Here is a 21,440-nt window from a genome sequence, read left to right on the forward strand (position 1 = left end):
AATGGGGCAAAATCAGCATGGTTTCCTTGGTACCCATTTCCAAGCATCTTAAAACTATGCCCCCTCAGGTTAGCCATTTCAGCCCTGGGAAAAAGCCTCTGGCTATCCACACGACCAATGCCCCTCATAATCTTATACACATCTATCAGGTCACCTCTCATCCTCTGTCGCTCTAAAGAGAAAAGACCAAGTTCACTCAACCTATTCTCATATGTTACACCCTCCAATCCAGGCAACATCCTTGTAAATCTCCTCTGCACTCTCTCTATAGCATCCACATCCTTCCTGTAGTGAGGTGACCAGAACTGAACACAGTACTCCAAGTGGGGCCTGACCAAGATCTTGTATAGCTGTAACATTACCTCTCGGCTCTTGAACTCAATCCCACTGTTGATGAATGCCAGCACCCTATACACCTTCTTAACAACACTGTCAACCTGCACAGCAGCTTTGAGTGTCCTATGGACATGGACCCCAAGATCTCCCAGATCTTCCACACTGCCAAGAGTCTTACCACTAATATTACATTTTGTCTTCATATTTGACCTACCAAAATGAACCACTTCAGACTTATCTGGGTTGAACTCAATCTGCCACCTCTCAGCCCAATTCTGCATTATATCAATGTCCCACTGTAACCTCTGACAACCCTTCAGACTAACCACAACACACCCAACATTGTGTCATCAGCAAATTTACTAACCCATCCCTCCACTTCCTCATCCAGGTCATTTATAAAATTCACGGGGGGGGGGGGGGGGGGTCCAAGAACCGATTGCCACAGAAGACAACTGGTCAGTGACCTCCATGTAGAATATGAACCATCTACAACAACCACCCGTTGGGCAAGCCAATTCTGGATCCACAAAGCAAGGTCTCCTTGGATTCAATCATGAAATATAGATGGTACTTGGGTTTATCATTGGATTTTACAGCACACAAACAGGCCCTTTGGCCCATCTAGTCCATGCTGTACTATTATTCTGCCCAATCCCTTTGGCCTGCATTTAGATAGATAGATAGATAGATAGATAGATACTTTATTCATCCCCATGGGGAAATTCAACATTTTTTCCAATGTCCCATACACTTGTTGTAGCAAAAACTCATTACATACAATACTTAACTCAGTAATAATATGATATGCATCTAAATCACTAACTCAAAAAGCATTAATAATAGCTTTAAAAAAAAGTTCTTAAGTCCTGGCAGTTGAATTGTAAAGCCTAATGGCATTGGGGAGTATTGACCTCTTCATCCTGTCTGAGGAGCATTGCATCGACAGTAACCTGTCGCTGAAACTGCTTCTCTGTCTCTGGATGGTGCTATGTAGAGGATGTTCAGGGTTTTCCATAATTGACCGTAGCCTACTCAGCGCCCTTCGCTCAGCTACCGATGTTAAACTCTCCAGTACTTTGCCCACGACAGAGCCCGCCTTCCTTATCAGCTTATTAAGACGTGAGGCGTCCTTCTTCTTAATGCTTCCTCCCCAACACGCCACCACAAAGAAGAGGGCGCTCTCAACAACTGACCTATAGAACATCTTCAGCATCTCACTGCAGACATTGAATGACGCCAACCTTCTAAGGAAGTACAGTCGACTCTGTGCCTTCCTGCACAAGGCATCTGTGTTGGCAGTCCAGTCTAGCTTCTCGTCCAACTGTACTCCCAGATACTTGTAGGTCTTAACCTGCTCCACACATTCTCCATTAATGATCACTGGCTCCATATGAGGCCTAGATCTCCTAAAGTCCACCACCATCTCCTTGGTCTTGGTGACATTGAGACGCAGGTAGTTTGAGTTGCACCATATCACAAAGTCCTGTATCAGTTTCCTATACTCCTCCTCCTGTCCATTCCTGACACACCCCACTATGGCCGTGTCATCAGCGAACTTCTGCACATGGCAGGACTCCGAGTTATATTGGAAGTCTGATGTGTACAGGTTGAACAGGACCGGAGAGAGTACGGTTCCCTGCGGCGCTCCTGTGCTGCTGACCACTGTGTCAGACCTACAGTCTCCCAACCGCACATACTGAGGTCTATCTGTCAAGTAGTCCACTATCCAATCCACCATGTGAGAGTCTACTCCCATCTCCGTTAGTTTGTGCTTTAAGATCTTGGGCTGGATGGTGTTTGGACCGTAGCCCTCCAAATCTCTCACATCTACTTACTTGTCCAAATTTCTCTTAAATATTCAAGTCGAACCCAGATCCACCACTTCTGCTGGCAGATATTTCACACTCCCACCAGTCCCTGAGTGTAAAAGATCCCCCTCATTTCCCCCTTAAACATTTCACTTTACTTTCTGAAGGAGCCTGGCATGGGGAACCTTATTAAATGCCTCACTGAAATCCATATAGACCACATCCACTGCTGTACCTTCATCAATGAATGTAGGTCCCACTGGGTTTGGTGTTGGAACAGCTTGGCTTTATGCTGCATGTCATTGATGGTGGAACTGGTGCCTTGTGGTCAAGTTTGTGGACGATACAAAGATAGGCAGAGGAGCAGGTAGTGTTGAAGCTGAGAAGCTGAAGAAGGCCTTACACAGATTGGGAGAATGAGAAAAGAAGTGGACGATGGAATACAGCGTTGGGAAATGCATGGCCGTGCACTTTGGTAGAATGAATAAATGCATAGACTGTTTTCTAACTGGCGAGAAAGTCAAAAATGAAAGATGCAAAGGGATTTGTGATAAACTGCTTCTGACTCTGGATCAAGCAGTTCACACCTGAGCTCTGCACTGCAATTTGAAAATGAATTCCACAGACATGCTTAAGCTCTGCTCAATCATTGCGGTGAGATTGTTGTCAGCTATTTTGTCAGCCTCGCCTTGTTTGGGTAAGTGTGTGTGGAAATCTTAACTCCCTTTCTACTTTTCGTTCACCTTCCCATCTGTGCTTGTAAGGGGCTTTTTGCATGCGCTATTGGGACTTTTGAAAACAATACGTACAAAATGCTGGAGGAACTGAGCATCTATGGAAATGAATAAACTGTTGACATTTCGGGCCAAGATCTCTCTTCAGGACTGACGCCAGAATAAAAAGGTGGGGGCAGAGGTGAAGGAGGACTAGCTGGAAGGTGATGGGTGAAGCCAGGTGGGTGGGAAAGGTAAAGGGCTGGAGAGGAGGGAATCTGATAGGAGAGGAGAGTGGACCGTGGGAGAAAGGGAAAGTGGAGGGAAAGACAATGAGTTTAATTGTCATTCAACCATACATGAATACCCATGAATACATCCAGACGAAACAACACTACTCCAGGACCAAGGTGCAAAACACAGTCACAGACAGCACAAGGTGCACATAAGATAACAAGCACATACAATAAAATACAGTAATACATGCACAAAAAATACAGCCCAAGTCCCTAAGTGCAGTCTGCAGTCAAATGTGTTTTACAGTGCAGGGTCGCCAGCACTGTAAAGCATCGTGTTAACCGCCACGCTACCATGCCATCGCTTCTTTACGCGTGCCTTGTGCTGTGTGTGACTGTTGGTGCAGTGTTTTGTACCTTGGCCCCCGGGGTTAGGCGGTCTCCTTTGGGTATTCATGGGTAGTCACGCGTGGTTGATTAACAATTAAACTTGAGCTCCCCAAACTACTTTTTGCTCTCCTAACTTGCCCTTTGGTCTTTGTGTCACTGCTTTCTGAATTCCCTTCAAATTACCCACCCCACTGCCAAGGTAGATTTCTGTCTGGGTAGCATCCAATTGGTTGGCATGAACTTCTCCTCCCCCTCCCCACTTCTTCTATCCCACACTTTGGTCCCTGCCTATCACCTCCCCCTGGGACCCCTCCTCCTTCCCTTTCTCCTCTGGTCCACTCCCCTCTCCTATCAGATTCCTTCCTCACCAGCCCTCGGCCTTTCCCACTCTCCTGGCTTCACCCATCGCCTCCCAGCCAGCCTCCTTCCAATTCAGCTTAAACTTGGAGGAAAATAAGCTGCAGAAATCATTTGAAATATCAAATTTCAGTGGACTGTATCAGAACATGTGTCACATTTGTAACAAGGTGCATGAATTGTAAATCAAAGAGGAGGGAACAGTGATGATCTCATTGTCTTTATGGAAACATGGAGGGAACGTCACTAAAAGTAGGAGTGAAATATTCCAGTATGGACGGGTAAGGTGGGGAGGGGGGGGGTGAGTTACTGTGAATACAAGGGTATAGTGCAGTAGCAGGAAACGTTATCAGCTTGATGAATCATGATGTGGATCTAGAATCAATCTGAGTCAATCTTAGAACATACACATGAGAAAAGTTATCGAATAGCAGTTGTAATTTTCACAGGGCCTGAATGAGGTTGTGAACTGTAAAGTCATAGGGGAGTAGATTAATTACGAGAGTTTACTTTACATACTGAAATGACTCAACTTTGCAGTGATTAAATCAAGAAATATAGATGGTACTTGGGTTTATCATTGGATCTTACAGCACACAAATGGGCCCTTTGGCCCATCTAGTCCATGCTGTACTATTATTCTGCCCAATCCCTTTGGCCTGCATCTGAAACGTCGCCCTCCAAATCTCTCCCGTCTACTTACTTGTCCAAATTTCTCTTAAACCCAGATCCACCACTTCTTCTGGCAGCTGTTCCACACTCTCACCAACCTCTGAGTGAAGAAGCTTCCTCTTAAACATTTTCACTTTTCACCCTTAACCCTTGACCTCTGGTTCCGGTTTCACCCAACCTCAGTGGAAAAAGTGTGTTTGCATTTACCCTATCTATACCCCTCATAATTTTGTATATCGCTATCAAATTTCCTCCCAATTTTCTATGTTCCAAGGAATGAAGTCCTAACCTATTCAATCTTTCCTTACAACTCAGGTCCTAAAGTCCTGGCAACATCCTCGTAAATTTTCTCTTTCAATCTTATTTACATCTTTCCTGTAGGTAGGAGACCAAAACTGCACGCAAAACTCCTAATTAGGCCTCACCAATGTCTTACACAACTGCAACATGACATCCCATCTCCTGCACTCAATGTTTTGATTTATGAAGGCCAAAGGCCAAAAGCTTTCTTTACAGCCTCATCTACTTGTGATGCCACTTTCAAGGAATTACGGATCTGTATTCCTAGGTTGGTTCTACCACACTCTCAGTGCCCTACCATTCACTGTGTAAAACCTAACCTGGTTGGCCCTCTCAAAGTGCAACACCTCACACTTGTCTGTATTAGATTCCAATTCCTGTTCTCAATCCTTTGACCATCACATCAGTAGGACAAGGGGGAAAACAACAGCAGAATGTAGAATAGAGTGTTACAGTTACAGAGAAAGTGGAGTGCAGGCAGGCAGTAGGGCACAAGGCCACATGAGTAGACTGTGAGGTCAAGAATCCATCTTATCATACCAGGGGGGCTGTTTAGGAATAAAACCTGTCTTTCAGCACATAGAAACATAGAAAATAGGTGCAGGAGTAGGCCATTCGGCCCTTCAAGCCTGCACCGCCATTCAGTATGATCATGGCTGATCATCCAACTCGGAACCCTGTACCTGCTTTCTCTCCATACCCCCTGATCCCTTTAGCCACAAGGGCCATATCTAACTTCCTCTTAAATAGAGTCAATGAACCGGCACGTACAAACAAGCTGGATGAACTCAGCAGGTCGGGCAGCATCCGTGGAACTGGGCAATCAACGTTTCGGGCCGAGACCCTTCGTCAGGACTGGAGAAGGAGGGGGGGGGGGGCAGCCTGGTGGGGCCTGCTGTCAGGATTTTTGTATCTTTTTACCCGATGGAAGGAGTTAGAAGAGGGAATGTCTAGGGTGGGTGGTGTCTTTGGTTGTGTTGGCTGCTTTACCGAGTCAGCAAAAGCATAGGCAGAGTCCATGGAGGAGGAGCTGATGCACTTTTCGGTGACAATTTCTTGTGGTCCCCATGAAAGACTGACCCTACTCAATCCTATGGGCCAAGGGAGGTTCTGAGCTTCTCCACCCTTTTGTCAAGAATTTTACCAAGGTTCTCTGGGCCAAAAAGGTTCGTAAGGTCTCCCGTGTTATGTTTTATCTCTAAGTTATACGCTGTGCTTCCAAGTCTCTGCAATCTCTGGGACCTTGCAACACCTCCAAGTGAAATGTGTTGTTTCCAAGTTATACGCTGTGTTTCCAAGTTATACGCTGTGTTTCCAAGTTATACGCTGTGTTTCAAGCTCCAGGTCTGCCTTGTGTATTTTCAGACTGGCCTCAGGTCTGTCAGAATTATTTTGGATTTTCCAGCCCTGTCTCGAGCTCCGGGTCTGCCTTGTGTTTTTCAGACCTGCCTCGAGAGCTCCTTCCATCTGGCCCTAGAGGGGGAGGTACTGTCATGAGCCCTGCGGCTTACCAAAGAGCGTTGAGCTTCTGGTGTTTTTTGAGCACCTGTATTTACTAATCAGTATCTTAACTGGAGTTGTTAAGCCCTTGGGTTTTTGGTTTAATCTCGTCAAGTTAATTGCGGCTCGTGTTTCCCGTGTTCTGTGATTATTTCAAGAGGGCTCTCGTTCAGTGCCTTAGTGGGGTCATTGTGTTGGAGAGGATGAATTGTCTCGTAGTGCCGCTCCTCCGAGGCGCCGATTCTGATGATTAGCCTCTCGTTTTCATCTCTTCCTGGGGATTCTGGCATTCCTCTGCACCTGGGTCCAGTCCTTCCTGAGCGCACCACAACAATAGGAAAAGCAATTCATCCTTGGGAGAAATGAAGCTAATCATTCAATCCTTTGGGAAGGGTGATAAACTTGTCACTGAGCCAGAGGTCTGGAAGTATCTTGAACTCAGCCAAAGAAGATAATCTTTCTCAATAAAGGAAGCAGGCCGAGGGGTGGCAAATGAATTTCGGTACAGATTAATGTGAGATGATGCATTTCGGAAAGTCGAACTCACAGAGGATGCATGTAAACTTAGAACACTACAACACAGGAATGGCTGTGCAGCAAAGAGCAGGCCGTTCAGCCCACAATTTTGTGCCGAACCAGCTAAAAAGTAATTTTAAAAAACCCAAAAACTAATCCCTCCTACCTACACAATTTTCATATCCCTCCATCTTCCTCACATCCATGTGCCTATCCAATCATCTTTTAAAAGCCTCTAATGTATTTGCCTCTCCCACCAAATCAGGCATCCACCACTCTGAGTAAAAAACTTACCCCTCACATCTCCCTTGAACCTACCCCCTCTCTCCTTCAATGCATGCCCTCTGGTATTAGACATTTCAACCCTGGGGTAACAGATACTCCCTGTCTACTCTATCAATGCCTCTCATATAACCATAACCATATAACAATTACAGCACAGAAACAGGCCATCTCAGCCCTTCTAGTCCGTGCTGAACCCTTACTCTCACCTAGTCCCACCGACCCGCACTCAGCCCATAACCCTCCATTCCTGTCCTGTCCATATACCTATCCAATTTTTTTAAATCTTGTAAACCTCTATCATCTCCCCTCAGCCTCCAATGTACCAGAGACAACCCAAGTTTGTCTAGCCTCTCGTGACAGCCCACACCCTCTAAACCAGGCAGCATCCTGGCGAACCCACTTCTGCTCCCTCTCCAAAGCCTCAACATCTCACTATATAGGAATATAGTGGGGCAACCAGAACTGTATGTGATACTCTCGATGCGGCCTAACCAGAGTTTTATAAAGTTGCAACACAACCTCTTGACTTTTGAACTCAACGCCTCGACAAATAAAAGCAAGCATTCCATAAGCTGCCTTATAAACATCCTGTATTGTCCCGGTACCGAAGAAACCACAACCAAAGGAGAAGAATGACTTCAGACCTGTTGCCTTGACGTCGCACATGATGAAGACCATGGAGCGGCTAATAATACAGAATCTGAGGCCACAAACCAGGCACGCCCAGGATCCTCTTCAGTTTGCGTATAAGGAGAAGGTGGGAGTGGAGGATGCTATCACGTATTTGCTGCACAAATCACTCTCTCACCTAGATGGGGTCAGTTGTGCTGTGAGGATTACATCCCTTGACTTCTCTAGTGCCTTTAACACCATCCAGCCCAAGATCTTAAGGCACAAACTAACGGAGATGGGAGTAGACTCTCACATGGTGGATTGGATAGTGGACTACTTGACAGATAGACCTCAGTATGTGCGGTTGGGAGACTGTAGGTCTGACACGGTGGTCAGCAGCACAGGAGCGCCGCAGGGAACCGTACTCTCTCCGGTCCTGTTCACCCTGTACACATCAGACTTCCAATATAACTCGGAGTCCTGCCATGTGCAGAAGTTCGCTGATGACACGGCCATAGTGGGGTGTGTCAGGAATGGACAGGAGGAGGAGTATAGGAAACTGATACAGGACTTTGTGATATGGTGCAACTCAAACTACCTGCGCCTCAATATCACCAAGACCAAGGAGATGGTGGTGGACTTTAGGAGATCTAGGCCTCATATGGAGCCAGTGATCATTAATGGAGAATGTGTGGAGCAGGTTAAGACCTATAAGTATCTGGGAGTACAGTTAGACGAGAAGCTAGACTGGACTGCCAACACAGATGCCTTGTGCAGGAAGGCACAGAGTCGACTGTACTTCCTTAGAAGGTTGGCGTCATTCAATGTCTGTAGTGAGATGCTGAAGATGTTCTATAGGTCAGTTGTGGAGAGCGCCCTCTTCTTTGTGGTGGCGTGTTGGGGAGGAAGCATTAAGAAGAGGGATGCCTCACGTCTTAATAAGCTGGTAAGGAAGGCGGGCTCTGTCGTGGGCAAAGTACTGGAGAGTTTAACATCGGTAGCTGAGCAAAGGGCGCTGAGTAGGCTACGGTCAATTATGGAAAACTCTGAACATCCTCTACATAGCACCATCCAGAGACAGAGAAGCAGTTTCAGCGACAGGTTACTATCGATGCAATGCTCCTCAGACAGGATGAAGAGGTCAATACTCCCCAATGCCATTAGGCTTTACAATTCAACTGCCAGGACTTAAGAACTTTTTAAAAGCTATTATTAATGCTTTTTGAGATAGTGATTTAGATGCATATCATATTTTTTACTGAGTTAAGTATTGTATGTAATTAGTTTTGCTACAACAAGTGTATGGGACTTTGGAAAAAAAGTTGAATTTCCCCATGGGGATGAATAAAGTATCTATCTATCTATCTATCTATTGACCTGTGTAGCCGCTTTCGGGGAGCTATGGACTTGGATCCCAAGAGCCCTCTGTGTCTGTGTTTCTTGTATTTAATTTTAGCTATCTGCTCTGATCTGTACAGAACTTTGGTCAACATAGGTTGTTTTTAAATGTGCTAAATAAATAAATTTGACTTGACTTGACTCTCCGCTCTGCAAACCTGATAAGGATCTCGCCCTTAACAGTGCACCGTTTCCTTTCATTTGCCCCACTGAGGCGCAACATCTCACATTTATCAGAGTTAAACTCCATCTGCCATCTCTCAGCCCATATCTGCAACTGATCAATATGGCACTGTATTCTCTACCAGTCTCCTACGCTCTCCACAACTCCACCAATCTTGGCATCATCCATAAACTTACTAACTCACATACCTAGTTTCATCCAGGTCATTTATACACAGCACAAACTTCAGAGGTACCAGAGTGTGCACCGTGCATTGAAATCAGCATCACAGGTAGAGAGGGTGATGAAAAGATGTTTAGCATGCTGGCCTTCGTCTCTGAAAGCTCTGGTGGGGTATTATATTGTAGTCACTGGTGATGTTGCACTTGGAGTACTGTGCACTGTTAAGTTTTGGTCTCCCTGTTATAGGAACGACAAGGTTCAATTGGAAAAAGTGCCCATCAGATTTACTAGGATGATGCCAGGACCGGAGGGTCTGAGCTATTGGGTGAGGTTAGCCAGGGCTATGCCTTAATGAAGAGAAATTTGGAGAAGTACATGGATGGGAGAGGTTAGATAAAGGAACCACAATGTGCACTGCGGATGCTGTGGTCAAAGCAACACGTACAACACGCTGGAGGATCTCAGCAGGTCGGGCAGCATCCGTGGGAACGAGCAGTCAACGTCCTTAGAAAAAGAAAGACTATCGGGCAAATGTGCACCTTTGAAAACAAAGACTGCAGAATCAGACCACAAGACATAGGAGCAGATTTAGGCCATTCAGCCCATTGGTTCTGCTCCACCATTCTGCCATGGCTGACTTGTAAACTCTCTCAACCCCATTCTCCTGCCTTTAACCCATAACCATTGACACCCTTACTAATCATGAACCCATTGACCTCTGCTTTAGATACACCCACAGCTGTCTATGGCAATGAATTCCACAGGTTCACCACCATCTCAGTAATTAAATTCTTCCTCATTTCTGTTCTACAGGGATGTCCCTCTATTCTGAGGTTGTGCCCTCTAGTTCTATAGTCACCCATTGTTGGAAACATCCACTCCATCTAGGCCTTTCAATATTGGATAGATTTCCGTGAGATCCACCCTCATTCTTCTAAACTCCAGTGATTACAGGCCCAGAGGCACCAAATGCTTTCAGTCCCAGAACCATTGTCATGAACCTCCCCAATGCCAACTGATCGTTCATTGGATAAGGGGTCCACAGCTGCTTACAATTCTCCAAGTGTTTTATACAGCCTCGGCATCACATCCTTGCTTTTATATTCTAGTCCTCTCGCAAAGAATGCTAACATTGCATTTGCTTTCCTCACCCCTGACTCACCCTTCAAGTTAACCGTTAGGGAAACTTGCACAAGGAACCCTGAGTCCCTTTGTACCTCAGATTTTTATATTTTCTCCCTATTTCAAAAATAGTCTTTATCCCTTCAACCAAAGTGCATGACCACACACTTCCCGACACTATATTCTATCCGCCTCTTCTTTGCCCATTCTGCTAACGTGCCCAAGTCCTTCTGCAGACTCTCGGCTGCCTCGACACCTATCCTTCCACCTATCTCCACATCAACGTCTACAAAACCGTCAGTTCTGTTATCCAAATTGTTGCCATGTAACATGAAATAAAGCAGTCCCAGCCACGAGTTCCGCGGAACGTTAGCCACCAGTAAAGTCCCACTCTTTGCTCCTGCCAGTCAGCCAGTCTTCTATCCGTGCTAGTATCATTCCTGTCATACCACGGGCGCTTATCTTGCTAAAGCAGCCTCATGTGCAACTTGTCAAAGGCCTTCTGAAAATCCAAGTAAACAACATCCACCAACTCTCCTGCCTGTTATTTCCTCAGAGAATTCCAACAGATTTATCAGGCAAGATTTTCCCTTAAGGAAACCACGCTGACTTTGGCCTGTTTTATCATGTGCCTCCAAGCACTCTGAACACACAGGTACTCAGAACCAGAGTCAGGTTTATCATCACCGGCATGTGTCATGAAATTTGTTAACTTAGCAGCAGCAGTTCAACGCAATATACAATCATATAGAAAAAAAAATGTCGATTACAGTAAGTATATATTTATAGATTAAAATAGTGCAAAAACAGAAATAATGTATATTAAAAAACAGTGAGGTAGTTTTCATTGGTTCAAAGTCCATTTAGGAATTGGATGGCAGAGGAGAAGAAGCTGTTCCTGGATCCAGGAGGCTAGTACCCGAGATGGAGCTGACTAATTTTACAACTTTCTGTAGCTTATTTTGATCCTGTGCAGTAGCCACAGGATCTTATTCGCTTAAGAGGAGAAGATAAAAATATACATAAAAGTCTGTGGACTGTTAAACTTTATAAATTGGAAAAGTAATTTAGGAAAGGTCCCCAGATATCATAAAAAGATTGTTTCGAATTTAAGACTGAGCAGCGGATCTTCTCTAAATTTAAATAAGACATAATATCACGTAGCCATTGAAGATGTGTAGGAGGGGTAGACTCCTTCCATTTAAGCAAGATTGCTCTCCTTGCTAAAAGAGAGGTAAAAACTAAAACCTGTAGGTTAGAAGTATTTAAAGTTATATCTTCATCCGCAATAATACCAAACAAGGCAGTAAGGGGATTTGGGTCAAATTGGACCCTAAAAAGTTGTGAGAAGGTATGGAATACTTCCTGCCAAAACTTTTCAATTTTAGGGCAAAACCAAAACATATGAATTAAAGAGGCATCAGCAGAGTTGCATTTATTACAAAGTGGAGAAACATTCGGATAAAAACTGGACAGCTTCTGTTTAAAAATATAAGCTCTATGAACCACTTTAAATTGTAGAAGAGAATGATGAGCACAGAAAGATGATTTATTAACCCGTTTAAGAATTTTATTCCATCTATCATCAGAAATCTGACAATTTAGGTCATCCTCCCAAGCTTTTTTAATTTTATCTAAAAAGTCTTGTCTAGATTCAATCAGCAGGTTATAGATACCGGTAATAGAACCATTAACAAAAGGTTTAAAATTTAAAAGATCGTCCAGTAAATTTTTATCAGGACCTATAGGAAAAGTAGTTAATTGGAAACGTAAGAAATCTCTAATTTGAAGGTATCTGTAAAAAATGTGTTTTTGGGAGTGCAAATTTAGTTGACAATTGGTCAAATGAAGCAAGAGATCCTGAGATAAACAAGTCCCAAAAACACTTAATACTTAGTTCATCCCAATCCTTAAAGACTTTGTCAGTCATGGAAGGGATAAAAAAATAATTAAGGAGAATGGGAGATGATAATGAAAAATTCGCTAAACCAAAAAATTTCCTAAATTGAGACCAAATCCTTAAAGTTTGCTTAACAATTATGTTATCTGTTATTTTAATTGCTGAAAAAGAAGAATATGATCCAAGAAGAGAGACAATAGAGGAATTTTTTTACAGAATTAACTTCTAAGGAGACCCATGATGGGCAATCTTTACGATAAATATAATAAGACCAGAAAGTAATATTCCTTATATTGGCAGCCCAATAGTAAAACCTAAAATTGGGTAGGGGTAATCCATCCATCTCTATTTCTTTATAGGTAAACTTTACTTAAATGAGCTTGCTTATTATTCCAAATATAAGATGTTAAAATTGAATCTAAAGAATCAAAGTAGGTCTTGGGAATAAAAATAGGTAAGGACTGAAAAAGATATAAAAATTTAGGAAGAATCTTCATTTTAATCGAATTAATTCGGCCAATTAGAGATAAAGAAAGAGGAAACCATTTAGAAAGTGTCTTTTTCACATAATTCAATGGGTTTAAGTTTTCTTTAAATAAATTCTTGAAGTTTTTAGTAATTGCTACACCTAGATATGTAAATTGACTTGTAACAACTTGGAACGGAAATTTGGCATTTGATGGCATTAGATCATTTAAAGGAAATAACTCACTTTTATGTAAGTTCAGCTTATATCCTGAAAAAAGAACTAAACTGGGAAATTAAAGAAAGAACAGAAGGTAAAGAAGTTTCAGTGTTAGAGATAAAAAGTAAAATATCATCAGCGTATCATGAAATTTTATGAGTCATACCTTCCCTTAGTATACCAGAAATGTCCTTAGATTCTCGAAATGCTATTGCTAAGGGTTCTATAGCTAAAGCAAAAAGTAAAGGACTAAGAGGGCAACCTTGTCTAGTTCCCCACTGTAATTTAAAGGGCTTAGAAATTTGAGAGTTAGTAATAACCTGAGCGGTAGGAGACAAGTAAATTAATTTAACCCAAGAATAAAATTAGGCCCAAAATTAAACTTTTCTAAGGTCTTAAAAAGATAATTCCACTCAATCCTATCAAAGGCTTTTTCTGCATCTAAGGATAATATACACTCTGATTTTTTTTTTGGATGGTGAATATATCACATTCAATAACCGACGTATATTAAAATGTGAGTAACGATTTTTAATAATTCCTGTCTGGTCATGTGATATAATAGATGGTAAAATATTTTCAAGTCTTCGAGCTAAGATTTTGGATAAGATTTTTGCATCAACATTTAATAAAGAGATTGGTCTGTATGAAGAACATTCAGCTGGATTTTTAAGATTAAAGCTTCTGGCTTTAAGATTACCTGTTTACTCTGTACCAAATAGAAGTTGGCGTTTTAACTTATCATTGTTATCTGATAAAAATTTTCTAAAGTTTTTGGAAAACCATATTACTTTTTTCTTTTAAAGAAAATTTTAAAGGAGATACTGCTGGTACTATAGTCTGGGATACTTTTAAAGCATATATTCGTGGAGAAATTATCGGGGATAGAACAGGTAGTTTATTAGCCAATCGCTTAAAATCTTTTACAGTTAATCGTCAAATCACAGAAATTTTTAAAGATAATGGTACTAAGATGTCCGACCATTCTGAAATTAACAATGTATTTAAAGACTTTTACCTTAAGTTGCATCAGTCTGACTCTTCTTTAGATGATACCTATATGAATACTTTCTTCAGTAATATTAACATTCCTACATTGTCTGCTGATAGTCTAACACAGTTAGATCAGCCTATTTCCAATGAAGAAGTGGCTGAGGCTATATGTGCTTTACACCTGGGGAGTTTTATAAAACTTTCACTACGTTACTTACACCTTATTTATCCTCTGTTTTATCAGAGTCCTTTAAATCAGGTAAACTCCCTCAATCTTTTTATGAAGCTTTTATTTCTCTTATTCAACACTAGACTCCTTCAAAGTCAGAGGGAGTACCCTGTCAGGTCCTGGGGATTTATCTACTCTGATTTGCCTCAAGATAGCAAGTACCTCCTCCTCTTCAATCTGTATAGGTTCCATGACTTCACTACTTTACTGTTTGCCTTATTTCCATTGACTCCATGCCAGTTTCCTTAGTAAATACAGTTGCAAAAAACCTATTTAAGGTCTCCCCCATTTCTTTTGGTTCCATACATAGCCGACCACTCTGATCTTCAAGAGGACCAATTGTATCCCTTACTATCCTTTTGCTCTTATTATACCTGTAGAAGCTCTTAGGATTATCCTTCACCTTGACTGCCAAAGCAACCTTATGTCTTCTTTTAGCCCTCCTGATTTCTTTCTTAAGTATTTTTTTGCACTTTTTACACTCTTCAAGTACCTTATTTGCTCCCTGTTTCCTATATATGTCATATATCTTTCTCTTCTTCTTTATCAGCATTCCAATATCCCTCAAGAACCAAAGTTCCTTATTCTTATTCACTTTGCCTTTAATCCTGACAGGAACATACAAACTCTGCACTCTCAAAATTTCTCCTTTGAAGACCTCCCACTTACCAACGACATCCTTGCCAGAGAACAACCTGTCCCAATCCACGCTTTTTAGATCCTTTCTCATTTCTTCAAATTTGGCCTTTTTCCAGTTTAGAACCTCAACCCGACAACTAGATTCAAGATTCAAGATTCAAAAAATTTATTGTCATTCTAACCGTACATCAGCTCTGCAGGGCAGAATGAGACAGCGTTTCCCAGGGGCAGTGCAATCATAACGTAACAAACGCAACACTAAATAATAAACACAACAATGAATAGTAAAACACAACAGCCATATGTCAGTTAAAATCAAATTATAAGTGTCCAGTGCAAGTTAAAAGTGTCCAAAGCAGAGTCAGGTAGAGCAGCTATTTAGCAGTCTGACTGCCTGTGGGAGGAAGCTGTTTCGTAGCCTTGTGGTTTTAGTTTTGATGCTCCTGTAACGTTTGCCCGATGGCAGAAGAACAAATAGATCATGGAAAGGGTGTGAGGGGTCTTTAATGATGTACCGTGTCTTCTGGAGGCATCGACTCTGAAAGAGGTCTTGGACAGAAGGTAGGGAGACCCCAATAACCCTCTCTACTCCCCTAACCACCCTCTGCAAGGCTTTTTTTGTCAGCAGCACTGGAACCACTGGAACCAAAGCGTTCCCCTACACACTCTTCCATCAGCTGTACTAACTTGTTTCCTAATAGGAGATCTAATATTACATTCTCTCTAGTAGGTACCTCTGTATATTGATTTAGAAAACTTTCCTGAACATGTTTTACAAACTCTAACCTGTCTTAGACCTTTAACAGTATGGGACTTTGAAGCTTTGGACACCACCTCACTTTTTTTAAATATACAGTATATCTGTTTTTGCACATTTTTAATAATCTCTTCAATATGTGTAATTGATTTACTTGTTTATGTATTATTATTATTATCATTATTAGTATTTTTTTCTCTCTGCTAGATTATGTATGGCATTGAACTGTTGCTGCTAAGTTAACAAATTTCACAACACATGCCGGTGATAATAAACCTGATTCTGATTCTGATGTCATATCGATGCAGTTATAAAGAAGGCAAGACAGCGACTATACTTCATTACGAGTTTAAAGAGATTTGGCATGTCAACAAATACACTCAAAAACTTCTGTAGATGTACCGTGGAGAGCATTCTGACAGGCTGCATCACTATCTGATGGAGGGGCTACTGTACAGGACTGAAAGAAGCTGCAGAGGGTTGTAAATTTAGTCGGCTCCATCTTGGGTACTAGCCTACAAAGTACCCAGGACATCTTCAGGGAGCGGTGTCTCAGAAAGGCAGTGTCCGTTAAGGACAGCATGCCCTTTTCTCACTGTTACCATCAGGTAGGAGGAACAGAAGCCTGAAGGCACACACTCAGCGATTCAGAAACAGCTTCTTCCCCTCTGCCATCGATTCCTAAATGGACATTGAATCCTTGAACACTACCTCACTTGTTTTTTTTATGATTTAAATTTAATGAATTCTTTGACAAATTTTCCCCAAACCCTTGAGTCAGTATTGAAATTATGTAAATCACAGCTTACAAAACATAAAATTATCCATAAAATAAAAACACAAAACATAAAAACATGGCAGAAATAAATGTCAATATAATAACCACGTGTGTTTATTTAGACCTCTAATAACATAAAAGACTGCTACCTCACTTATTTAATATATATTATTTCTGGTTTTTTTAATCTATTCACTATATGTATACTGTAATTGATTTACTAACTTATTTATTTAATTTTTTTCTATATTATGTATTGCATTGAACTGCTGCTGCTAAGTTAACAGATTTCATGACACATGCCAGTGATAATAAACCTGATTCTGATTCCTCACTTGCACTGAAGTTATCCCTTCTCCAATTCATACGGAGGGGCCTCCCTTCTTTTCCCAGACTTATGATACTCTGAATATTTATTTTCTTGATTCCTACCGCTGCCTGCTTCATTGGTCCAGCTTGTATTAAAAAAAAGCCCAGCAAAGCCAGACAGATTAGAACACATCACACATAAGAGCAGAATTCTGCCATTCAACCCTTTAAATCTGCTCCATGGCTGATTTATTAACCCCCTCAGCCCCATTCTGCTGCCTTCTCCCTGTAACCTTTGATGCCCTGACTAATCAAGAACCTATCGACCTCTGTTTTAAATGTACCCAATGACTTGGCCTCCACAGCCATTTGTGGCAACAAATTCCACAAATTCCTCACCCGCCAGCTAAAACAATTCTACCTTATCTTAGTGAACAAGGGACGACTTTCTACTCTGAGACTGCGTCCTCTGGTCCTCGACTCCCCCAATATAAGGTGCATTTTTTCCCACATCCACTTTATCTATGCGTTTCAATATTCGCTTGGTTTCAATGAGAAACCCACGCCCTCCCCACCTTTCTAAATTCCAGCGGGGAGGGCCAGCCAGGCCCAGCGCTATCAAATGCTTCTCATTAATGTATTCAAGGAAAATTGAAGAAAGTTTCCCCAGGCATTATTCAGAAACTTCCCTCCATCTTTGGTGCTGAGGTTTTGTCTTCTCAGCCCTTGTGAGGAGGAAGATGTATCCCTTCAGAGGAGCCAATCTGTGGTGGATTCTACAAATCCAATCAGTTCCAGCCAAAGCTGTCCTTTAAAACAAAGTGATTTCTTTATGCAGTTACTCACGTTCAAATCTCTCTTTTATTCACAGCTGGTCTTCCCCTAAAATGTGTGAAGTCCTCTCAGCTCTAATGTGATGGACTTTCCCGGAGAGTGTCACTGATATGTCAGTGGCTGAAAATAGCAATGATCATTACTCGGTCTTTCCCATCATTCAAACTCGCTGACTCATAACGCCACAACAGGGCTTGTAACTGTCCTGGCGATCACTGAAAGTAACGGTGGAACTTCCCTTCCTCCCTCTACCCTGGCACCCGACTGTTTCCGTTTAACCTCAGGGAGTGATAACACAAAGTCAGCAAAACCAACTTCCACTGTCAGGCAGGATGTAGTTTCACTTTTCTATCGGTAATCTGTCATCGGGAACAAATACAGTACCGGCCCTTCGGCCCACAACGTTGTGCTGGCCTTTTAACCCATCCCTCCTATATCGTCTTCCATTTTTTATCATCCATGCACCTCTCTAAGAGTTTCATAAATGCCCCTAATGTACCTGCCTCCACCACTATCCACGCACCCACCACTCTCTGCGTAATTAACTTCCCTTGACGTGACTACTTTACCTTTCTCTAATCACCTCAAACTGATGCTCCCCTTGTACCGGCTATTTCCGTCCGGGGGAAAATGTCTCTGGCCATGCACTCTATCTGTGCCTTTTATCATTTTATACACCTCCATCAAGTCACCTCTGATCCTCCTTTGTTCCAAAGAGAAAACTTCCATCACACCACCAGACTATAAGATAGAGGAACAGAATTAGGCCATTTGGCCCATTGAGTCTGCTCCGCCATTTCATCATGGCCGATCCATTTCCCCCTCAGTCTTCTCCCTGTATCCCGGCACGTCCTGAATAATTGAGAGTCTATCAACCTCTGCCTTAAATATACCCAATGTCTAGGCCTCCACAGCCACCTACAGTAAGCCCACCAACCTCCCTCGAACCTCCTCCAAGTCTAACACTGGTGCGTGTGTCAGATTTCCTTCAATCCCACTCTGAGGTTGGGTCCTAGATCTTGGGAAGTTCCTCCTTTCCCCTTTCTTTCCCTTAACTAACTCCCATTAATAATTGAACCCTATCAATCATACGGGTGGCAGGTTGGAGATGCGTCTCTACCAAAGGAGGTGTAAGGCGCTCCTTCCCTCTGCTAGCCTGCAGGTCACCCTTGGGCAAGGTGTAGCACCTGCTTAGCCCCCGATCAGGGTCACCTGAACCCATGGGAGCAGGTGGTGGATGGTCGTACGAGCAGCCGGTGCACATCACAAGTCCTGGTTATGAGACCACTGATGCCAGACAGACAATCTCTGAAGAGTATTGATAATGGCTGGGGTCACCCGTCTTGTAAAGACACTGCCCAGAAGAAGGCAATGGCAAACCACTTGTGTAGAAAAATTTGCCAAGAACAGTGTTGGTCAAAGATCACCATCACCCACATCATACAATACGGCACATAATGATGATGTCATACCACGTGACACATAATGATGATGATCAATCAAAATGAACGAGTGAATCTAGGACAAGAAGGCACAGCCTCAAAAGAGAGGGACATCTTTTTAGAACAGAGATGAGGAGGATTTTATTAAATCTGAGGGTGGTGAATCTGTGGAATTCATTGCCACAGACGGCTGTGGAGACCAAGTCATTGAGTCTATTTAAAGCAGAACTTGATAGGTTTCTGATTAGTTAGGTCATCAGAGATTCTGGGGAGAAGGCAGGAGAATAGGATTGAAAAGGATAATATATCAGCCATAATGGAATGACAGAACAGAGTCTTTGGGCTGAATGGCCTAATTCAGCTCCCATGTCTTATGGTCACCTGAGAGACCTGGTTTTAGGTATTTGTTTGATGGCCGTTTCTGAGAAGAATTATATTAAGTACACAGGTGAGGGACCTCTCACACTACAGGGGTTGTTCTTAAAGGTACACTCACTTGCCCAGAAAGAGAGAGAACAAGGTAGTATAGAGAGAGAGAGAGAGAGAGAGAGAGAGAAGTAGTATAGAGAGAGAGAGAGAGAGAGAGAGAGGTAGTATAGAGAGAGAGAGAGAGGTAGTATAGAGAGAGAGAGAGAGGTAGTATAGAGAGAGAGAGAGGTAGTAGAGAGAGAGAGAGAGGTAGTAGAGAGAGAGAGAGAGAGAGGTAGTAGAGAGAGAGAGAGAGAGAGGTAGTAGAGAGAGAGGTAGTATAAGAGAGAGAGGTAGTATATATATATAGAGAGAGAGAGTATAGAGAGAGAGGTAGTAGAGAGAGAGAGAGAGAGAGAGAGAGAGAGAGAGGTAGTATATATAGAGAGAGGTAGTATAGAGAGAGAGAGAGAGGTAGTATAGAGAGAGAGAGAGGTAGTATAGAGAGAGAGAGAGAGAGAGGTAGTATAGAGAGAGAGAGAGGTAGTATAGAGAGAGAGAGAGAGAGAGGTAGTATAGAGAGAGAGAGAGGTAGTATATATAGAGAGAGAGAGAGGTAGTATAGAGAGAGAGAGAGGTAGTATAGAGAGAGAGAGAGAGGTAGTATAGAGAGAGAGAGAGGTAGTATATATAGAGAGAGAGAGAGGTAGTATAGAGAGAGAGAGAGGTAGTATAGAGAGAGAGAGAGAGGTAGTATAGAGAGAGAGGTAGTAGAGAGAGAGAGAGAGAGAGAGAGAGAGAGAGAGAGGTAGTATAGAGAGAGAGAGAGAGAGATAGTATAGAGAGAGAGAGAGAAAGAATGGAGAGTATAGAGAGAGAGAGAGAGGTAGTATAGAGAGAGAGGTAGTATAGAGAGAGAGGTAGTAGAGAGAGAGAGAGAGAGAGAGAGAGAGAGAGAGAGGTAGTATAGAGAGAGAGAGAGAGAGAGAGTATAGAGAGGGAGAGAGAGAGGGTGTTTTGTTGCTGCTTGTGCATGGGAGGGGAGGGGTCTTTGGGGTTCTAAAGTATTTGCCATTCACTCTGAGGTTTTCTCTGTCTGAGGACAATAAGAGTTTCAGGTTGTATATTGTATACATTCTGCCTTCTCCCCCCACCCCCAGAATCAGGCAGAAGGTACAGAAGTTTGAAGATAAACAGTGCCAGGGTCAAGGACAGTTTCTGCACCATCGTTAAGATACTTTGAACAGACCTCTTGTAGGTTAATGGTGACCTCTTGACCTCACAATCTACATCATGGTGGCCCTTGTACCCTGTTGTCTACCTGCACTGCATTTTCTCTGTAACGCTAGGATTTCCTGGTGGCCATCCATTTCAATATGACTTCCCATTGCCACACTGACACGCCTGTCCATGGTCTCCCACACCCACACACCCTCCCCCACTGCCCCATGCCTTTTAAAAAAAAATTCCCTTCTTCCGGTGGGCTTTCAGTCCTTCCCTACTCCCCCTGCACCCTTGTGACCTGCCCGAGACCTCTCCCTGGTTCCACAACTCCTTCCCTTACTCCAATGGTCCACAGTCCATTGGTCCTATCAGATTCCTTCTTCATCATCCTTTTGCCTCTTCCACCAATTACCTCTCGGCTTCTTACTTCTTCCCCTCTTCCCCCCCCCCCCCAACCCATCTACCTTCCCCCATCACCTGGTCTCACCTATCTCCTTTCCCTCCCCCTCCCCTCTTACTCCGGCTCCTTCCCTCTTCCTATCCAGTCCCGGTGGAGGGTCTCGGCTCGAAACATCGACTCTCTATTCCTCTCCGTAGAAGCTGCCCGATCTGCTGAGATCCCCCAGCATTTTGTGTGTTTTGTACCAT

General features: G+C 42.9%; 1 protein-coding gene across 1 annotated transcript in view; it reads right to left on the bottom strand.

Annotated features, from left to right (window-relative positions):
• LOC140716220 (probable G-protein coupled receptor 132) overlaps nt 1-17,811 on the bottom strand; it is a 50,669-nt gene extending 32,858 nt beyond the window's left edge. Inside the window, exon 1 of the mRNA XM_073028841.1 lies at nt 17,731-17,811. The gene's annotated coding sequence lies outside the window, so the exon portion shown is untranslated. The remainder of the gene's footprint in view (nt 1-17,730) is intronic.
• Between the last annotated feature and the right edge of the window lie 3,629 nt (nt 17,812-21,440).

This window comes from Hemitrygon akajei, chromosome 25 (assembly GCF_048418815.1).
Source record: "Hemitrygon akajei chromosome 25, sHemAka1.3, whole genome shotgun sequence".
In the NCBI taxonomy this organism is placed as follows: domain Eukaryota; kingdom Metazoa; phylum Chordata; class Chondrichthyes; order Myliobatiformes; family Dasyatidae; genus Hemitrygon; species Hemitrygon akajei.